This window comes from Formica exsecta, unplaced genomic scaffold, assembly GCF_003651465.1.
Source record: "Formica exsecta isolate Colony F162 unplaced genomic scaffold, ASM365146v1 scaffold149, whole genome shotgun sequence".
In the NCBI taxonomy this organism is placed as follows: Eukaryota; Metazoa; Arthropoda; class Insecta; order Hymenoptera; family Formicidae; genus Formica; species Formica exsecta.
Window position 1 is genome coordinate 2,063,899 of NW_021848818.1, and position 8,885 is coordinate 2,072,783.

General features: G+C 37.9%; 1 protein-coding gene across 1 annotated transcript in view; it reads left to right on the top strand.

The window, feature by feature from the left end:
* The window catches only part of LOC115246347 (dystrophin-like), a 467,223-nt gene that overhangs the window by 211,499 nt on the left and 246,839 nt on the right, over positions 1–8,885 (top strand). The gene's annotated exons all lie outside the window — the stretch shown is intronic.

Genomic DNA, 8,885 nt, shown 5'->3' on the forward strand with positions numbered 1-8,885 from the left:
GTTGTCATCGCCTGGATTCAAAGTGTCGGAATTTAAGACGAATCTTTGAGTCAATGAGAGTAAAAGTGAATAAAAGTGTTGGTGAGTTGCAAGGATGATGGCAAGAATGATGGTGAGCGAAACGCTTAAAAGTTGGAAGAGATCGAGGAAGATGGATGATCGCGATTTGATCGCGGTTCGAGGAATAGAATAGTCGTTTCGACTCCTTGGATGTCAAGATGAATATTTATCGAAGAAAAAAGTGACCGGCCTAACGTATTGATAATAGAATTGTCTCTTCACCTCAAAATCACTGAAAATTTAAGATTGTTATACTGATCTCTCTTCATAATACCTCCATATCTTCAAGTCCGAATAGTGGACAGTGTATAGTGCGCGCGTAACGAAAATTTTTTGTGATGTTAATCGATAAAAAAGATATATATATATATATGAAATTTTGCGATAATTTAGTAAAATGTAAGCATAGATAAAGCTTATAGTCTTCTGCAGTAAAATCTGATTAAAGCTGATATCTGATTAGAATCTTGATACAGCTTAAACAACCGGCCACGTGTTTAGATATATATATATATATATATATGCTTGCATTCTTTACTGTTTACTTCAACATTGAAGATTCGAAACAAAAATAATGATCAAGAATATTGGGCTATTAGATAGAAAAATAGTATTTTCGAATAGCGTAGTGATGAATAGCTACGATATAATTAACAAAAGTTATAGCGTTCGTAGTTGATTTAAAATATATCTAGAGAATATAGTGAACGTTATCATTTTTAATGGATATAGATCGAAGATTATTGATAACTTCAGAAGGGGAAGAATATCATTACGATATATTGACGCTCAACATGAAAACGTATTCGATATTTTGATTGAACAAAAAATGACGAAGACGGCAAGTTTTTAGAGAAATAATTATTTGATTAATGATTTATGTCATGCGTCAAACATAAAAGCGGCAATAAGTTTATATTTTAATTAATGGTACAGTATAATGGAATAGCTATTATTAATAACAACCAAAGCGCATATGATTTACGTGCATTTATACATGTGCATTCAATTAGCGTGGAAAGGAACGTAGAATTGATCGCGTGCAGTTTCGAAATATTATTCGAGTTTTTGACGACAGCAATTGAAATTTAAACGGCCTACAAAGCGACGTGGCGAATGAACAAATAACGTCCGTGCCATTGCTTCGCAGAATATCGAACCTTGCATCGAATTATCAGCGACCTACGAGATCGTTAATATAAACTCAACGGAAATCTAAATAGAAATATTTATGAAAAATTTAAATACGATATAATCTTATGCAGATGAATTGTATTCTTAAATTTATCAGAAGCGTAAAATTTATCGAATTTCTTATATGAAGCAAATGTTATGCGCTGAACATGCTCGAGCAGCTTTATATCAACGATGACATTGATACTTGAAATAGTTTGGAACATCGAAGAAGAATCCTTCATTTGGAAACATCTTCGACATTGAAATATTGCAAATTAAATACTTTTGACGTTAAAATTGTGCGCTTAGATAAAGATCAATAGATTAACATTCACGTATACTGAATATACTCGTGTGATTACATTTAATGAAGGCAATGCTTGCGAGGCTGGACACATAATCGGCCGTGTCCTCACGCCGGTAAAACCAAATGGGCGAGCCGAAACCCGCCGTCTCTCCGCAGCCTAACGGCGGAGTGAAGCAGAAACCGACGAGTCTGAATCTCGCGCCGGGTCCCGGCTTCTATCGCAATGTGAACGGACGCGCGTGTCTGAATGATCGTCATCTACAGCACGTCACCGCTCTCGTCGGCGGTGGACGCACCGCACGCGTCAACAAGTCCGCCTCAAGTTCTGCCGCCGCAATCAACAACTCCGAGCCCGGTGGCGGCAGCTCCCCCCCAGCTCGAGCAAGCTCCGTCAACGAACATCACCAGCAACAGAACGAACAACAGCATAACAATTTACGATCGTCCCCGATCAATCAGTTGCCCACCCGTAGCCCGAGTCACAATGGTCACGGGTTCCCCCTCTACACACCACCTGCCCCGATACCAGCATCCGGCGCAAATAAAATTCGCTCTACACCCAACGGGTTACCACAACCAACAGCACCGAGGCGTCCTCATAGTATTGCCGCTCCACCATTCCACGGCGTCCAACATCCCCTTGGTCAACTCGGTGGTAGAGCAGCCGCAGCCACGACACCACTATCATCAGCACCCGGATCAGCAGCACCGGCAGCGTGGGGCCCAGGTGTTGCACCAAATACAACCGCATGCGGTATACCAGGAGTGGTACAACGGCGCGCCCATTCGGTCGCCAGTACTCCAGTATCTCTATCCACCGGCGGTAACAACAACAATGGCGGCATCAATGGCGGCATCAACGGCCAGCAGGAACCAAGGAGTAACGGTCCACCAGCCAGCGGTGGCAGCGGCGGCTGCGGCGTCGTCGTGGTATCCGCGACTCGCAGCGTTGTACCACCCCAGTCTCTATGGAACGGTCAGCAACCCTTACCTAGGCGGCCTCACAGCATTGCCTCGACACCCGTTACAATTGCAACAGGCTTGCCTCCAGCTACAACAGCAACACCAACAACCGTATCCGCGTCCGCTCGCACACCAGGGGAACCCGTACAATGGGGCGCCTCCGGGCTGGTTCTACATCAACCCGTGCCTCGTAGGGCGTACGCCTCGACCATGCCACATCCTCAACCACCCACGCCCACGTCACAAGGGCCCTGTCTAAGTATACTGACTAATCCTGGGAACTCGAATACCTGGACACCGGGCGCCGCTCTACGGCCTAGACCTCATAGTATCGCTACGACACCGCAAGGAGCACCGATGCCGCCTGCTTCCCCTTCGGATTCCGGGTATCGGTCGTTACCCTCGGCCGCTAGTGACTATCAGATTCTTAAATCGCCATTAAAGCAACAAAACCAACAGCAACAGCAGCAACAACAAAATCAGAGTGCCGTGCGACGATTGTCTCTGCCGTCAGCTCAGACTTTGCTTCGCACAACCGCACCACGACCCAGCCCTACATTTCACGGACTCCCCTTTCGACCGTTTACATGCGGTGTTTCTCCGAACGGTAATCCGATCTTCCTCGGTTGTACTCATCTTCATAATAGCAACTCCAGCGGAAGTATCGGCACGAGGACTTCCACGCCGGCGACGAGCCCGGCGACGCCGCTCACCACGTCGCAAGCGATACAGCAATTGCTGGCGCAGCCGAGAAACGGTTTCAAGATTATGGATGATAAAGTTTCGCTCTTCATAGAAATCCTCGACACGCAGGAAAGATTTGCTAAGGTCAGTGCCAACGACATCGGCGTTGCATGATTTATCGGCATTGTCTTCTTATTATGATGTTCACAAGTATATTTTTGTTTAAAGAAACATACATGTAATTTTCATATTAATCCGTTGAGCAGAGTAATTGCAATAATTTATTTGAAAAATTTATGTAAAGGTAATATAAATTCAAGTTTTTCTTCTTATCGCAAGATTTCATTCTATGATACAATCTAATATTTTATTTTACGCTGAAATATTAGCGCATGCGAAAATTGATATCCTCTTTTTTATAACATTTGTATGTTATATATGCTAATACGGCGCAAATATGAATATTACATTTTATGATACTATTGCGTAATATTTTTCAACGAGATGCATAAAAGATTTAAATATCAAAATAAACTTTATTTAAGAATTTTTTATATGAGAATGCTTTTTTTTGACAAAATTGGACGAGGAGCTGATTTTCTCGATGTAAGAGCTTTATCCATCTACTCAGTAGTTTATTGAATTCGGAAGTGATTTGGCGTCTAAGTCAGTTTGCGGTTTAAATCGATAATGTGCGCTCGACGATGAGAAAGAGTTTTATCTTAGGATCTCTCGATGGAAGGTCATACATAAATTTGGGATCTGAAAAATATATGTGATGCGAGACGCTCCCGTGCTTCTCTCGCACTTCACATCTACGGGCGATCGATTGAAAACACTGTACGTAGGCAAGCAGGTAGACAGGTAGGGTAGTCAGACCGCAAACTTCACGTTCTACAGCAACTTTATGATTCGGCGCCGCCATCTTGCAATATTATTTATATGCAAACGCGTAAAGGGGTGGAAGAGCGCATCGTTCGCGCGATATATCGGGAGTTTCAGATCCGATTTACCGCCACTTCCGGTGCGACAAATGTGCATGCGCGCGCATCCTGCATAATGCATGGGAGATAGCTTAACGCGAAAACTCCATTCACGGCGGAGATGGGTGTCTCAATTGCGAAATGACCGCTACAAATTTTTTAAAGCGAAAAATTCTAAGACCTTTGTTTTGCGGACAAAGATTTTCTTTCGCTAACGAAACTAATTTTTTTTTACGCAATTTGTATTACGCGTTGTTGCATTTAGGACGACGAGATTGAGAGAGATCGTGTATAAATACATAATAAAAGACCTTATCTTCATTTTAATTACAAGCACATAATAAATTTATTATTAATTATATTATATATTATTTATTATAAAAAGAACTTATATAAAGAATTTATATTACTTTTACACAAATCTTTTAAATAAATTACTGCAATTACTTTGTTGAACAGATTAATTTGAAAATTATATGATTGTTTCTTGAGAAATATTTATTAAATCGTATGACAAAACAAAAATTGTAACTTGAGAAATTATTATAGACAACAATTTAAATGTAAACAGTTTTCTTCGGTAAAACGCGATAGAAGTGTTCGTTTCCGCAGCGCACGAAACTGTCGTGTGAACTATTTTACACTAAATTGCTGCCAGCAAGAGAGTCCTGAGGAATTGTTCCGTTACTCGGTTAATTCCTGAAATGTTTTCGTAACACTTTCAGGATCACAAAATATGCAGTATTAATTTCGCGCATTTTATCTACTCACTAATTTTTATATAACACTTTATTTATGTTGAATCTTGTTAAAAAATAAGTTATTTATATATATGGAATCGACAGCCTTTCTCTCGCTTTTCTGTTTTTCGCTCATAAACTCGTCGGGCAATACGTGATAATGAGATTGCGCACGATATAGACAGCTCATTCTTGTCGACGCGAACGTCATTTTTTCCTTATAAAAAAAGACGATAAACTCATGTTTTGTGTTTTGATGATAATCTTTGTATCTGAACTATCATCCTGCAATAACGTCACTATCTTTCTATTAACAGGCACACTCTCCTTTGATACTTTAAAAGCTCTGAAAATGCCATTAGAAAATAACTCTTGAATATTTTTAATATTTTACAATGTCTGATGTTATGCATATAAAAGTATGTATATATACGAAACTCACGTGAAACTCGTTACAAGTAATCGTGTTATATATATAAAAATAATTGTTTCGCAATTTGTTTTGTAGTTTCAATTTTTGCGGTTCCACCACGTTGTTTCGGAGTGTTTTGATAAAGAATATACGAAATCCTGTTTCTTACCTAAAATAACGGATATGCGACAGGGGATTAAATTCCGCGGGAATTGATGGCAACGCTAAGATTAAACTACGACCTCCGGTAATTCCGAGAGATTCCTCTCATTCAACCGCCCATTTCCACCCTTTTCCTTCCGAGTGCTTGCACCGCTGTTTGCAAGTCGTTTTCAAAGGACACACACCGCGTCATTATACGTACAGCTTTCTCACCCTCCGACTCTGTGTGTCTCTCTCAACTCTGTGTTGACAACGGCGTTGCCGGAGTAGAGAGATGGCGGACGCGAAAGAGCGATCTTCCTGGTAGTTTCCTGCCGTCTCCTCTCACATTGACGTCCGAAATACACGGACGCACATTCTGAATTCGCGCGTTGGGGTTATCCAATGGCATATTAGTTTCCAAGTCGACGAAGCTGCTTAATTGGAGTCTTAATATCGTGCTTCAAAGCGCGAGCAGATGAACGTTGAGCCTGTCGCACAAGAACACTGATTGCGGCTGCACGATTGGTGTGTGTGTGTATGTACATACACACATTTATACATATATATGTACGAACTGCTACCCCCCCCCGATGAATATAAATGAGATCTAGTACTGGAGCGCACTCTCGATGAGTAGCGAGTTTTTGGTTGGGTCCCGCTTAACGTCTCTTAATGAATGAACGATGACATTGTGGTAGGCTGTGAACTCGAGGCGCATGATTAGTAACCTGCATATATCGTTTGCCACTTCCTTATTAACGAGAAAACATATATATCATGATTTCTTATGTAATGTATTGATAACTTTACTTCTTTTTCTTTTTTTTTGTGGATTGATTTTTCGAAAGTGAAAAACGCATTATAATTTTATTTTTATAATTTATTTATTTATTTTTTTTTTTAAGGATGGTATAGTACAATTATTTTTTATTTTTCTTAATATTACATTGATTATTAATATTTCAATATTATTATTATTTGTTTATTAATATTTGGTTAGAATTTTTAATTTTCATATATTGTATTATTACTTGTTTGTGTGCATATGTTTGTAGCAGTAAATTTAAGAGAAGAGAAAATTTTATTCAATGCTTCTTATATTCTACAAAGATCTTAGTCAAATCAGCGATACTTTAACACCGTACTTAGAAGGTATTCGATTTTATAAGAGAAAAATATTAACTTTTATGTTTATATATATATTAGCATATGTTTTTTTTTTTTAAGATAAATATGTTTCACGACTTAAACAAGAATTTTATTACAAAAATATAACGGGGTATGATAGAAATTTACGTTTTAAAGCTGTGACCATTTTGCATACTTGCTCTTAACGTGAATTTTAATTTCGACGTTAATATCGGTCGGGCATATTTGCCTCGCTTATTTAGCGCATTCCATCGGCTTCGATTTCCCGTAATTGGCATGGAGAAAATTTCGATACAGCATCGATAATACTTTGCCGGACAGGAAATCACGTTCACCGCGTAAATGAAAAATTCCGTGAAAATTTCTATCCGTGCCACAGCTAACGCGAGTCAAAAAGCAAGGCAGCGTCTGCTGTGGTATTTACCTTTTTCTAGTGCGGCTTGTGTGACGTGTTAACGGTTTATTACAAGCTATCCCTTTCTTTTTTTCTTTATGATTACAGAGCCCGAAGTTGTCTTTTTGGCGTTAATGAAGCAATAGGACAGATGATTTTAGATGGTATTTTACGGCATTGATATGCTGAAAAAGATCGAAAAAAAAAACTTCGAATTGCGTGATTAAATATTGTATTTCCAGAAAAAGTTAAATATTTTTTTCATTTTTTACAGAAAACGTTATAATTTATTTTTCTTATTTTTCTCGAATTATATAGTCACATAGATAAGAGAACTTGGAATATATTTTATGATAATATTGCTTGATTTGCAAAGTTATTATCTTAAGTGAAATATGATTGGATTGCGGGAGAATGTTGAAAAGTCAAACCAATTTGAAGTTTAACTCGCAAAAGTGGCGTTAAAAATTGAGGATGTAATATCTTGAAATATTCTCGTTGTCATGCATTTCTGTATCTAAATATGTATATCTCGGTCATAGCCGGATTAACGGGGCAACTGGCAAAACTTTACAAACACATTCAAGCGCACATCATAATTTTCAAGGGAAACGAGCTTTCGAGCTAAAAATGTTTCATCGCGACACTTTTGCGAATCTCGCTCTTTTATGAATTTTCGTGACGTTTGTCAGTTACATTATTTGGTTCTCTTTACAAACGAATGTCGTAATAAATCTTAACGAATTATGCCGCGGAAATCGAGCGTGCATAAGAAATCTGTTTTCACCATTTTTTCCCTGTATTTTGAACTTTATTATAATATTTGTATATAAACAATCAAGAAAACATTTTTTTTACAATTATTGATGTAACTATAAGATTCTTCTATTTCCGTAATCAATGTGTTGGTGAATTAATAATTTTTTCAAATTTTTTATATGATTATAATAATATGACGTTAATTCAATCAATAAATGATTTTAACACGTGTGAAAGTAAAAATTAGATTATAATTCGAATATGCGAATTTGATTTGCCTAATACGAACTGTAATCGGCAGCTCGAAGGAACGTGATGCTTCTAAGGAAATGTCTACCAGGAAAACGGACATAGAGGAAATTAGCAGTCATGACCAGATGATGTACCTTTCATCTAGATATAGTACTGCGGAAATATACAGATCGTGCCAGAACCACCAGACGTCTTTTTAACTACAACTTCTTTGACTAATTTAGAGGATACGATCTTTCTTTAGTACATTGATCTTTTCTTTTAAAAAAAATAGATAATATAATTTATCGCATTTTATTAATTCTTAATATTGTTTATATCCGTATTTATAAATAACTTGCGAATTAAAATTTTATTCTAATAAAAAAACTATTTGAAATTAATTGATGTGAATATGGTTTTCTTATATATTTTTTCATCTCAAGTTTAGTTTGCTAGAAGCACTCCATGCTGATTTTATTAAAAAATATAAATTATTCGACGATCTAGATTGCATATAAATAAAGTACAAGTAATTTAATTAACAGTATTCGTAAATTTAATATACTAATCTTTAACCTTGATGTAGCTCGATATTATTTCAACCGCTGAAGGAATCATTTATTTCGTGAAATAGATATACATATTTGGCTTGCAGCTTTGTTCTCTACACGTAAATATCGCTGCTTTTCAATCTTGCAGAAAGATCCACGACGTTATCGTTTAGCTTACGGGATTTCTCGCTGTATACTGCGAATTTTCCGGTAATGGAAACGTTGTAGCCGTGGATACTAGAGGGAAAACTGATAAAAAGAGAGAACGTGCGCGCAGCAAGAGAGAAAGCGTCGCAGCATATTTTACTCGTGTATCCGACACGTCACAT